The sequence below is a fragment of the Nycticebus coucang genome, chromosome 3, assembly GCF_027406575.1.
Source record: "Nycticebus coucang isolate mNycCou1 chromosome 3, mNycCou1.pri, whole genome shotgun sequence".
In the NCBI taxonomy this organism is placed as follows: Eukaryota; Metazoa; Chordata; class Mammalia; order Primates; family Lorisidae; genus Nycticebus; species Nycticebus coucang.
The window spans coordinates 49,622,557-49,636,381 of record NC_069782.1 but is presented as its reverse complement, the minus strand read 5'-3'; positions in this window follow the sequence as shown (position 1 = coordinate 49,636,381).

The window sequence follows — 13,825 nt, the reverse complement described above, 5'->3', positions numbered from 1 at the left end:
TTAGTAAGTAGATAATATAGGAAAGTGGTAAAAATAGCATCAGAAGCAGTAAAGGGGAAACTTACATCTCTTCTAACAGAATAGCACTTTCTAAGCACCAAATCAGACACGTAATTAGATTACTTAAAATTTGCTCTCACATAAGAATATTGAAAAATCTCTGATAAAAGCAAAGCTATAGGTGAGACTCTCTTTGACATACAAAACCAATATATGGATAAAAATTTGCTAATAAAGTGTAGACATTTTCTGTCAATTCCTAAAAGAGCTAATAAAATAATTACTATCTACAATTTAGGCTCTTTGCTTATGATAAAACATTGAAACATAATTTAATCCCCTCGGGAAGTGAATGAAGTCTTCAGAAGTGGGCTTAGGTACTCAATCAATCCCTTTAGCTTCTATATGAAACAAGTGATTAGTTTTTACATGTAGGATTCATGCACGTTATTTACTTTCAATCTGAATTTCCAAAGCAGTAGAAGCATTAAAAAAAAAAAAAAAATCCCAGGAAGGCATATCCTGTGTATCTCCTTTCTTAACACATAATTTGTAGGTCTTGATGTGGCTGCATTGATAAAATACTGGGCATGTAATGAAGTGAAAATGAAGACCGTCCCACTGCCTGGCTTTCGAACAAGCTTAGATTGGCTATATATTAACAAATCAATGATTTTCTCATTGAAAGATAATACATTTTGGTAATGCTGGAGAAGAAGCTAGAGAGGTCATGGCAGGGTTAAGGAAAGCTACAGCAGTTGTCAGAACAGTAATTATTCCTAGGTGAACTTGGTTTGATAGAATGAATAACAGTCTTGCTGGGCTAGAATTGCTTTTCTATTTGATTAGGCTTATCAGTAATTAGAAGAAAGTGCTAGAAGAAACCAAGGATTAGACAAGAGTTCTCTAGGGCTGTCTTTTTATGTCAAAGTATCAGGTAAAAAATATTGGACAGTTTTGTCTACATTCTCCTAAATATGCTATTTTAAATTTACATAAAACCAAAAATTGATTGTTCATAGATGCTTAATATGAGCCTGTGCGTAGCTGCATGGCAATCTGAGAAACAGTTGTTTAATTAAAAAATATGATTAGGTATCTTTAAAAAAGAATGTAATGCAATGATAAATTACTAATTGTTTCTGGGGAATGATTTCATATACTGTTTGTGTGTGTAGACACAGCACAGCCAAAATACAGTGCATTATCTTTTAATTTGTAGCTTGTTAAGAAAAATCATAAAACAAAATTTCAAATAACTGTAAATAGAAAGCAGTGTAGACGTTTGCTCAATTCCTGGACTATCATGGCCTTACTTCAGGACACCTATGAAGACAGAATGTTTCTTTAAGCTGATTTAAAAAAAAAAAAGAAATACATTAGATTACCCTAATACCTGTTAATTCTTTCACACATTCTTTTTCCTCCCTCAGTTTAAAACACTATGTCCAACTTGAAACAGACCATGAATCACAGAGTTTCATTTTCCAGCTTTTCCCTGTTATCACCCACATCCTTCCCCCAGTCCTTCCTCTCTAACATAGATGGTAGGACACACTTCTTCACATCAGCTGCACTTGCCTGTACTATTCTAGACATTATTGTTTCATGATCTGTTCATCCAGCCAGCACTACAGAACCCCCCAACCCAAATAAACCCCATTATTTCTTCTTCCTATTTGTGATCAGGAGAACCTGGTGATAAGGAAAAATTCACCATCTCATGTACAGTTGCTGTTCTAATTTTCTGCTCTTCAATTTTGAGGGATCTCTCAGCTACACTCACAAATTCCCTTTCTTTTTCTCGGTAGGTTTTCCTGTAGGATTTTCATACAAATCTCCATTAAAAACTGTATAGGATCTTGGCATGGTCACTGCCTCAGTTGTCATCTTGTGCTCTCTCCCCTTTCTATTCCCTCGCCTGGCTCTGTCTTGCCCTGCTCAGAAGAGGCCCTCCTTGTTTTCTCCCAGCAAGCAGGCAGTCTGAGAAGAAGGGCAGTGTGTAGCTGGGCTTGTCCAGCTCGGGAGCATGGCAGTGCCCAAACCTGGGGGTTGGCACAGGCTGCAGGCAACGACCTGTACAGAGCCTTGATTATTCAAGACCATCACCTATGGAGAAAGCTGTTGTGAAGATGGACATTCAGACAGCTGTGCCTTCTGGGTGTCATGGAGGAGCAGCTCCACGCTCTGACTTGTCTGCAAAACACTTTATAGATGTAGGAGCTGGTGCCACAGATGAAGATTATAAGAGGAAATGTTGGTGTTGTACTATATAATTCTGGAAAAGTTTGAAGTGAAGAAAGATGATTGGATTACACAGCTCATTTGTGAACTTTTTTTTTTTTTTTTGTCCAGAAGTAGAAGTTCAAGTTTTGGATAACACTGAAAGGAATTCAGGAGATATTGGTTCCACTGAAAATAATTAATATTTATAGCAAGAATAGAAAATGAAAAATTGTGTCCATTTCTTAAAAATAAAGGGTTTCAGTTTAAAAAAAAAATGTGTACCTATAGCTTTCCCATGACGTTTCTCCTATGTCCTCACCTCTTTCATGCTAGGGAAAGGGAGACAGGGAGCTTCCTACAACATCTTAGAACAAAGTGACATCTGATCAATCATTTCAATAGAACAAATGCCTCATTTGGTTACAAGTGCTATGCTGCACCTTTCTTGGGAGCTTTGTCCACTGAGCATTCTTTTTATTAGAACTGACATGCCTATAAATAAGCAATGAACAGCCCCACTGTCAGCAATAAAGGTGGTTTTTAAAATCCTTAACAACCCTATAAGCCCAAAACCTATTGACTTGTTTCTCCCCTTTACAAACAAACAACCAAACATCTTTGGAAGAGATGTGTACCCTCTTTTTCTCCATTTCCTCAGTTTCTATTCACTCCTTTACCTGCTGCGAAATCTTTCCACTGCTTAAATTTCACTGAAACTGCTCTTTTCAGGGTCACTGGACAACTAATTGCTAAATCTAAAGCATTTTGGATTTTCTTTCCTAAGCTCTCTGCACCATTTGACTCTATGAAATCCTCTCCACTTGTATAACGCCCCCTTCCTTGAGATTCTGGTGCCACATTACACCATCTTCTTTCTACTTCCCTGAGGACTTCCTACCACTATTTTATTTCAACTCCTATTTCTTGAACATTAGGTTCTCCACAATTCATTTGGCCTTAGCTCATCTTCTCACTTACTCTTTTAACTCTCCCTGGACAATCCTGTCTCCTCGTAGACCTTCCATCATTGTCTCTTTCTAATGATTCTGTGTCATCAGCAATATGTTCAGTTATAAGCACTCACATACACTTTGACTACTACAGCTTAGGTAACAGGGTATATGTTGTTGACGTTGTTATTATACTCATTAGTCTGATACAAGAAAGTCTAGGAGGAAGGCAGGGCAGGGCTCTTGGGCACCTTCTCAATGTTTCCTTTTCTTTCTTTTTTTCCCCACGGCATCTGAACTTTGGTCTACATTTCAGCATTCCAGCTTTAGGACAAAGCTCTGGACTTTATACAGGAGGAAACAGAAAATGAGGCACATTAGTAATTTTATGACTTCCTTGCCGTCACTGTGGCACTTGCTCATTCATACTTTTATCAGAGTGCAAGAGATCAAGTTTTAAGTTGAACAATTTCTATAGTAGATGTAGATCCTGGAGAAACAGGGTTCAATATACCGTTTGGTTTGCATATTCTACGATGTCTGTCATTCTCTCAGACATGTCTCTGGATCTATACTGATCCTTTCTTCTTTTTTTTTTTTTTTTTATTAAATCATAGCTGTGTACATTGATGTGATCATGGGGCACCATACACTTGTTTTATAGACTGTTTGACACATTTTCATCACACTGTTTAACATAGCCTCCCTGGCATTTTCTTAGTTATTGTGTTAAGACATTTACATTCTACATTTACTAAGTTTCACATATACTCTTGTAAGATGTACCTCAGCTGTAATCCCACCAATCACCCTCCTTCCACCCACCTCCCCACGCCCACCCCTCCCTTTCTCCCTTCCCCCTATTCTTAGGTTATAACTGGGTTATAGCTTTCATGTGAAAGCCATAAATTAGTTTCATAGTAGGGCTGAGTACATTGGGTACTTTTTCTTCCATTCTTGAGATACTTTACTAAGAACATATTCCAGTTCCACCCATTTAAACATGAAAGAGGTAAAGTCTCCATCTTTCTTTAAGGCCGCATAATATTCCATGGTGTACATATACCACAATTTATTAATCCATTCGTGAATCAATGGGCACTTGGGCTTTTTCCATGACTTAGTAATTATGAATAGGGCTGCGATAAACATTCTGGTACAAATATCTTTGTTATGATGTGATTTTTGGTCTTCTGGGTATACACCTAGTAGAGGAATTATAGGATTGAATGGCAGATCTATTTTTAGATCTCTAAGTGTTCTCCAAACATCTTTCCAAAAGGAATGTATTAATTTGCATTCCCACCAGCAGTGTAAAAGTGTTCCCCTTTCTCCACATTCACGCCAATATCTCTTGGTCTTGGGATTTTGTGATATGGGCTAATCTTACTGGAGTTAGATGATATCTCAAAATAGTTTTGATTTACATTTCTCTGAGGATTAAAAATGATGAGCATTTTTTCATATGTCTGTAGACCATGTGCCTGTCTTCTTCAGAGAAGTTTCTCTTCAAGTCCCTTGCCCAGCCTGTGATGGGATCACTTGTTCTTTTCTTGCTTATACGTTTGAGTTCTCTATGGATTCTGGATATTAAACCTTTGTCGGAAACATAACCTGCAAATATCTTCTCCCATTCTGATGGCTGTTTGCTTGCTTTACTTACTGTGTTCTTGGCTGTACAGAAGCTTGTTAGTTTGATCAGGTCCCAGTGGTGTATTTTTGAAGCTGCTTCAATTGCCTTGGGGGATCCTCCTCATAAAATACTCACCCAGACCAATTTCTTCAAGGGTTTTCCCCGCACTCTCTTCTAGTATTTTTATAGTTTCATGTCTTAAGTTTAAATCTTTAATCCAGTGAGAGTCTATCTTAGTTAGTGGTGAAAGGTGTGGGTCCAGTTTCAGTCTTCTACAGGTTGCCAGCCAGTTCACCCAGCACTGTTTGTTAAACAGGGAATCTTTTACCCACTGAATGCTTTTAATTGGCTTGTCAAAGATCAAATAACGGCAAGTAGCTGGATTCATCTCTTGGTTCTATATTCTGTTCCAGACACCTACTTCATTGTTTTTGTGCCAGTATAATGCTGTTTTGATCACTATCGATTTATAGTATAGTCTGAGGTCTGATAGCGTGATTCCTCCTGCTTTGTTTTTATTTCTGAGTAATGTCTTGGCTATTCAAGGTTTTTTCTGATTCCATATAAAACGAAGTATTATTTTTTCAAGATCTTTAAAGTATGACAGTGGAGCTTTGATAGGGATTGCATTAAAATTGTATATTGCTTAGGGTAGTATGTACATTTTAACAAGGTTAATTCTTCCCAGCCATGAGCATGGTATGTTTTTCCATTTGTTAACATTTTCAGCTATTTCTTTTCTTAGAGTTTCATAGTTCTCTTTATACAGATCTTTCACATCCTTTGTTTGATAAACTCCCAAATATTTCATCTTCTTTGGCACTACTGTGAATGGAATAGAGTCCTTAACTGTTTTTTCAGCTTGACTATTGTTGGTATATATAAAGGATACTGATTTATGAATGTTGATTTTGTAACCTGAGATGCTGCTGTATTTCTTGATCATTTCTAAGAGTTTTATAGTAGAATCCCTGGTGTTTTTCAGATATACAATCTTATCATCTGCGAAGAGTGAAAGTTTGATCTCTTCTGATCCTATATGGATACCCTTGATCGCCTTTTCTTCCCTAATTGCGGTGGCTAAAACTTCCATTACAATGTTAAAGAGCAGTGGAGACAATGGGCAGCCTTGTCTGGTTCTTGATCTGAGTGGAAATGATTTCGATTTAACTCCATTCAATACGATATTGGCTGTGGGTTTGCTGTAGATGGCCTCTGTCAGTTTAAGTAATGTCCCTTCTATACCAATTTTCTTAAGTGTTCTGATCATGAAGGGATGCTGGATATTATCAAAAGCTTTTTCTGCATCGATTGAGAGAATCATATGGTCTTTGTTTTTTAATTTGTTTATGTGCTGAATTATACTTATAGATTTACGGATATTGAAACAGCCTTGAGACCCTGGGATAAAACTGACTTGGTCATGATGTATAATTTGTTTGATGTGTTGCTGGATTCTGTTTGTTAGGATCTTGTTGAATATTTTTGCATCTATATGCATTAGTGATATGGGTCTATAATTTTCTTTTCTTGTTGGGTCTTTTCGTAGTTTGGGGATCAGGGTGATGTTTCCTTTATAGAACGTGTTGGGTAGTCTTCCTTCTTTTTCAAACCTTTGTGTATCCCAAAGGCTCTGATAATTTGTGTCTTAATTGTAGTTTTGTTCCAAAAATTTGGCAATTTCCTTCTTAATCTCATCTCTGACCCAGCTATCATTCAGCATAAGGTTATTTAACTTCCATGTTTTTGTATGAGTATGCAGATTCCTGTTGTTACTGAGCTCAACTTTCATTCCATGTTGGTCCGAGAAGATGCAAGGAACAATTTCTATTCCTTTAAATTAACTGAGGTTAGAGTTGTGACCTAAGATGTGATCGATTTGGGAGTATGTTCTGTTGGCTGATGAGAAGTATGTGTATTCAGTTTTGTTGGGATGAAATGTTCTGTAGATGTCTGCTAAATCCAAATGTTGGATGGTTAGGTTTAAATCTAAAATTTCTTTGTTCGGCTTCTTATTGGAGGATCTATCCAACACTTCCAAAGGAGTGTTGAAATCTCTGACGATTATGGAGCTGTAGGAAATCAAGTTGCCCATGTCTGTTAGAGTTTCTCTTATAAATTGAGGTGCATTCTGTTTGGGTGCATAAATATTAATAATTGAAATCTCATAATATTGAGTATTACCCTTAACAAATATGAAGTGACCATTCTTATCCTTCCTTACTTTTGTTGGTTTAAAGCCTATTGTATCTGCAAATAGAATTGCAACACCTGCTTTTTTCTGATTATCATTTGTCTGAAATATGGATGACCATCCTTTCACCCTGAGTCTGTATTTCTCTTTTAAGTTAAGATGTGACTCTTGTATGCAGCAAATATGTGGCCTGAGTTTTTGTATCCCATCAGCTAACCTGTGCCTCTTTAGAGGACAGTTTAAGCCATTCACATTAATGGAGAATATGGATAAGTCTGGTAAAATTTTGGGTATTGAGTTTTTCGAAAGTCCAGTGGAAATTTTTAGTCCTTTCGCCACTGTGGAAGTTGGAGTTTGATCAAAAGTTTCTGAGTGAGTTTACTTTCGTCCTAGAGGATTGGGCTGGTTATTGTGGAGGATAGGTCTGAGAATATCCTCTAGAGCTGGTTTGGTTATGGTAAATTTCTTCAACATATGAATGTCATTAAAGTATTTAATTTCTCCATCATAAATGAAACTCAGTTTAGCTGGATACAGGATCCAATGTTGAAAGTTATTTTGCTTTAGAAGATTAAAAGTTGATGACCACCCTCCTCTGGCTTTAAAGGTTTCAGCAGAGAGATCTGCAGTCATTCTAAAATTCTTTCCTTTGTAGGTAATGGATTTCTTACGTCTGGCTGCTTTCACAATTTTCTCCTTCATATTAACTTTATTGAAGTTTATTATGATATGCCTTAGGGATGTCTTTTTAGGATTGAGTTGTGCTGGGGTTCTGAAACTGTCTGCTATCTGAATTTCAGAATCTCTTGGCATGTCTGGAAAATTCTCTTTCATAATTTCATGGAGAAGGGCCTCTGTGCCTAGCGAGGCCACTTTATCACTTTGAGGGATTCCAATGAGGCGGATATTACCCTTCTTCGAATTATCCCAGAGCTCTCTGAGAGAATGATCCATTTGCTCTCCATTTCTCTTCCTCTTTGAGAGGCTGAGAGTATTCAAAGGCTTTGTCTTCAATGTCAGAAATCCTTTCTTCTGCTTGCTCCACTCTGTTCCTGAGGGATTCTACTGTATTTTTCAGATCTTTGAGGGCCGCAAATTCTTGCTTCAGTGCGTCAAAATCTTTGGTGGTTTTGTCTTTAAATTTGTTAAGTTCTTGAGACAACTTTTGAATTTCTCCTTGAATTTCTAATTCCAATTTTTCCTCCATTTTATTAATCCTGTTTGCAATCCAAATTCTGAATTCGATTTCTGACATCTTGGCCAGCTGTTTATGAACGGGATCTTCAGTTACATCTGCTGTATCTTTCCTTGGGGGGGGGGGTTATCTTTTCTGGTTATTCATGTTACCAGAGTTTTTCCGCTGATTCCGCCCCATGATTGTTTTACACTGTTTGATTTTCCCCTGGAGCTTTGTTGAGGAGCCGTACAGTGCTACGGCCTGAGAAAATGGGGACCTGTTTGGTTTGGTGGGGCTAAGTGGTTCTGTCTTATTTTCAGCTGGTCTCTGTTCGACCCTAGTGAAACAGTTACTCTGGGTTGAAGTCTCAGCTTTGGAGAAATACCAGCAATTAAGTCACCCCACCTCCCACAGGCAACAATTGGTAAAGGAAAATCAAATCTTCCTACAACCACACACCCAGGGCACCACCTGAATAGTCCTTGGGTGATTGGCTCAGTTTAAAAGGTCCAAATCAATCTTCTCAGTCAGCACCTGTCTCAGGAGGAAAAGTTTGAAAGGTCTCTGGCAACTGGATGGCAGGGGTCTGGTGACTACTCTGATATGGCTTGTTCCAGTGCTCTGTGGAGTCAGGAGGACTCACCCAGCAAATAGATCAGTCTGGGAAGGTTGATGCCTCCTTCCCCACTTTGCACCTCTGTCACACCCAGTCACTGATAGTCCCGCTGGGCTTTGACCCAGTTGCCTGTAGTGAATAGATACTCCAGGGGTTTGCACCTGCCTGAATCACAAGGATATCTACTTCTGCTCAGCCAGGCCACTGTGCTCTGCCTCTATCTAGCAGGGGGAGGTGAGGCCTGACAACCTTTGGCGTTTGATGGAGGCTGGGTGGGTATTCACTCAGTTTTAGCTCTTCCCCTATTGATGTTACTGACAGAACAGAACAGAACAACTTTGTGGGAATTTTTTTCTATCCCTGCTAAATTCCTTTGCAGAAGAGAAGCTGTTTTGAGTTCCCAGAGCCTGCGCCTCAGGCCCTGTCTTTGCTCTTGCAGGTTTGTATTTGGTTACCTGTCAGTTCTAGCCTCCTGTCTTCCTTTGTCCATAGGCTAATGATCCCCTGAGGGCTGGGTGCGTCTTAGGCTCAGTAAAGCGGTCCTCTGGGTCAGCCCTGCCCTGGGAACTTCCAGGCACTGCACGTGCATTTCTAGTCCCCGCACTCTACCCAGGCAGGTACCACCTCAGACAAACCCTTTACACACGGGGCCTGTGTTTCCATCTCAGATCTGTTCCGTGGTGGTTGCCACATGAGTAGATGCCCGGCCTCCTCTGGTTGCCCAGGGAGACAGGGAGTGTGGCTTCAGAATATCCGGGAGTGAGCCCTATTGTTGCCAAAAGACAGCTGCTGGTCTGCGCCTCGGGGCACCGCTGCTGGTGTGGTTTCCTCTCAGCCGACCATCCTCTCTTCACTCCCATGCCCCAGAGTCAGCACTGACCAGCTGTAGTTTAGGCCCTGTCCACACCCCTCATGAAATCACCCAAGAATCTGGACTCTTGGGGGACAGGCCTCCAGACCTCAGCGTGAGAGTGGAGGGGAGTGCTGGGAGCTCAGAGTTGTAGGTAGAGAATATATACAGTTTTATGCCTGGCAGGAAAATGCCGTGGCACCCTAGTAGGGGAGGTAGGTCCAGATTTTAGAGGGTCTCTCCTGTGGAGTGTAGTGGGAGGAGCTTTGAACTCTGCTCATTTGTTTGTGGGGCACTCCGAGCTGTTCTCATGGGGGAGGGGACTCCCATCCGCTTGGTGATGGATTGTGTACCTTTTGTTTGTATGCTTGGGGTCGCAGCTTGCCTCAGCTGGGTTGATGTGCGTTCTTCAACCTTCTCTCTTGGTACAGCTCAAATCCACCAGGTTACTTGCTAAATTTCTGTCCTTTAACTCTCCTTCTGGATGGGAGCCTCTCTGGAAAGCTGGCTTCCATCAGCCATCTTGTCTCCAGGCTCAGACAACAGCATTTTCAAAGACTTCCTTTCTTCCAGAAGAAGTAAGTATTACCACAATGATAGCATACATTTCAATGAAAACTGTAGTTGGTCATGAATGGTAGACAGAATCTGTGAATGGGTTACCTTTATTGTCTTTAGGTCTTCAGTTAAGATTCCACATTTTTGGATGGTGCCTGTGGCTCAGGGAGTAGGGTGCTGGCTCCAGGTACCAAGGGTGGTAGGTTTGTACTCAGCCCCGGCCAAAAATCAATTCTTGTTGCAGTTTTACTTTCTGTTGCTGATTTTTCTTTTAATATCATCTTCAGAATCTAAGAAACATGAATAGACACATTTTTCTGGAATAGATCTGAGAGATCCAAGTGCTACTGTAGTAATGCTGTCTAATGCAGAGACACTGGAAGACAGTAGATTACCCTACTTAGTTCCTCCTCAATGGCACCAATTTTTTCAATCAGTTCCACAATCTGTTCTTGAACAGTTAATTTTCCATTCATGGCTCTCTTATCAGCTGCACCAGGACTCGGGACTCGCAGCCCAGTGCTTCAGTGATGTTGCCAATTGAGATGCACATCCGGCCCTTTAACAGTCCCCTTTGGTCTGGGCCACAGAGGACAAAAGGAAGGTTGTCAGCTCCCACAGCAGCAGCAGCCTTGGCTCTTATACTGATCCTTTCCTTGACTCCTTGACCCCTGAACTCTCTGTGAGTGTGTGTATGTGTGTGTGGGTGTGCAGACTTTCCATATACTCTTTCTCTCCCCACACATACACTCACACATGTGCTTCCAATATCATACTATCAATAACCTGGATATTTTCTGAATATAGACTGAATATATTCAGTTCCTAATATTTTCTGATATAGACTGAAAATAACCCAGTCTATATTTTCATTTGACTGTTTCTTATGCATCTGGAATGCAACATGCAAATAACTGGCTCCCATCTTTCAATGCCAAATATTTTCTCCTCTCTTATGTTGCTTGGTTAATGACTGACACCTCCATCCACATCCTAGGCTTGACATTACGGCCGACTCTCTGTGTCTTTATACCCCCTCTGAAGTTGACCAATCCTGACCCTACCAACTCTGTCTAATACTTTTTGTCCCCATGATTAATTTTAGTCTGAGCGACTTCTTGTCCAAAAGCAGACATTTTCTCCTGCAAGGTATTATTACAAAAAAATCATAACGATCTTTCTATATAGAAATTTGATTATAGATGTGTGTGTGTTTGTGTGGTTATCTGTCTACCACTTGCAAGAGATGAGGAGAATGGGAGTGAAAAATAGAACAGAAAGTCTTGTTTTTTTCCCCCCTTTGTGCCTTGGCTGCTTCTCTGGGAAGCTTGCACTTTTGAGGTCCCTGTGCAATCCACTGTGCTGTTCCATAAACTGATCATATTTAATGTCATTTTGGCTCTTTCATCTTTTGGTTCTCAGTTTGCTAAAACTTAGTGGAATGAGTGATTGGCACCCTGGCATTTCCAAAAATTTCTAGCCTGGAGTCAGTTCCTAAGAGATGCTTACATCTTAGGATGGTGGTGGAAATGACCGCCTCTCAGTAATTCTCAGAAACTTGTAATTTCTCCTGCTGCCCCTCCCTCAGTTAGGGCAGCCAGCTTTATTAAACAGAAGATTTTATCTGATGAAGCAAACTTCTTTGAATTGCCCAGTACCTACCCAGATTCCTATGGCAAAACTGGCTATGAGCATTAAACTTCTTTAGCTATTTATTTCCCTCCTTTGTTTTACTAATTTTTACTATTTACACTACCAAAATATCTCTCAAATGTCTAATGTTTTTGCTTTCTGACTGCCAGACCCCTCAATTTGGCTGCCATTGTCTCTCACATGCCCTATTGCTGGAGGCTGGAGGCTGCTCTCTGTGCCTCCTGACTTACCTCCCTCCATTTCACTCTCCTGCACCCAGAAAACCTCCAGTCTTTCCAGAGGGGAAAAATAATGGTATAATTTAATCACCCTCCTGGATGAAATCCAGACTCCTTACATTGGCACATCAATCCCTCCGTGGCAGGGGCTTTGTCTGCTTCCTAGGGTTTCCTATCAGCATTCTAGAGACAAAAAGGAGAAACTGGAATTAACAACGGAGGGCAGGGGTGGCACACAATTGACGGAGGGAGGGGGGTGGGGCCTTGGTGTGTGTCACACTTTATGGGGGCAAGACATGATTGCAAGAGGAACTTTACCTAACAATTGCAATCAGTGTAACCTGGCTTATTGTACCCTCAATGAATCCCCAACAATAAAAAAAAAAAAAAAAAGAAACAATTTAAGTGAGGGAGAGAGAGGAAGAGAGAGAGAGAGAGCACATGCTGGCACATTGAATGATACAGCAGAGGTAAATATGGAAGGAAAAGGAGGAAGGGAAATGAATGTGGGTGGTGGAAGAACACAGTCTCTGAATACCAGCCTTTCTCAATCAAGAGTCCTCTGTCTTCCCGTGGGAAACTTGCCCTCAGCCTAGAAGAATGGGTTAGGGAGCCTTCCTGCTTTCCAAGAGTGCCTTGCACTTTCCACTGCCAGTTGCCCCCTTGCCCACCCCATCCCAGTTTATAAGTTTATCTGCTTCGTGAAGACAGCAGGGCCATATCTGTCTTATTTATTTATCCTCACTGCCTTGCACATTGCTTTTATCTTATAAGGTATTCAGGAAATATTTGTCAAATGGATGAATGAACCCATTTAAGCATCAGGAAACAATCTAATTATATCATTCCTCTGCCTAAAATTTCTTTTAACTTAGGGCCTTAAAAAGTAGAACTGCAGACAAAAAATGATCTGCTCTAATCTTAAAGAATGCAACTATAAGTATGACATCAAGTGAAGGAAATACTGAACAAAGTGAGGAGAGAAAGGAAGGCCCACATGGAGGTGACAGCTGCTGCTCTGGATACCCTGAGCAGCTGTCTGTTCCCCTTCACGGATTTCAGAAGCTGTCTGAATGGTGGGTTTCTAGGGAATTCTTCCAGCAGAATAAAGAGGGGGGAACTTATCTTCCACCTTCTGAATCCCATGAGTCAAAATTTGCCTCAGTACTGCTCTTAGACACAAGCACAAGGACCCTCCAATTTTCATGGTTCCATACTATTTGGTTCCTTCTCTGGCTGCACTTTCTCTCACAATTTGATGAATTTACTAAATCTGGGGAACTTGCATAATTAGAATGCATGCCTACATTTTTCAAATGCACTCTGGGTACCTGGAATGCTGACATTTCTGTTTAAGTAGCTCTAAGAATTCATCTAAGGCCTGTACATACCTTTTCCCTAGTTTACTCTCCTATGAAAGATTACAACTTTGGTGCCTGTGCCTGTAAGCCTGAGGATTAGCCAGGAAGCAACTGTTGGTGGGGGAGGTCCATGTTTGAATGAGTGGTTTGGATGTTCATCCAGGTACATGGGCTGATAGGTCAGGCTGGAGGTGGGTATTTCCTGGCTCTTGGCCTCCAGGGCTGAAGAATGAGCACTGGCACCTAGCCAGTAAGGAAGTGATTGCAAAGAAAGCAATCCTGTATATGCCCATGTACTGCAGAAGGAGAGTAAAGTACAGTAAGAATACATCTCAAAGGGTGAGATGGTCCCTTCCCATAAATGGAAGAGAGACACTGAAGTCTGGGCA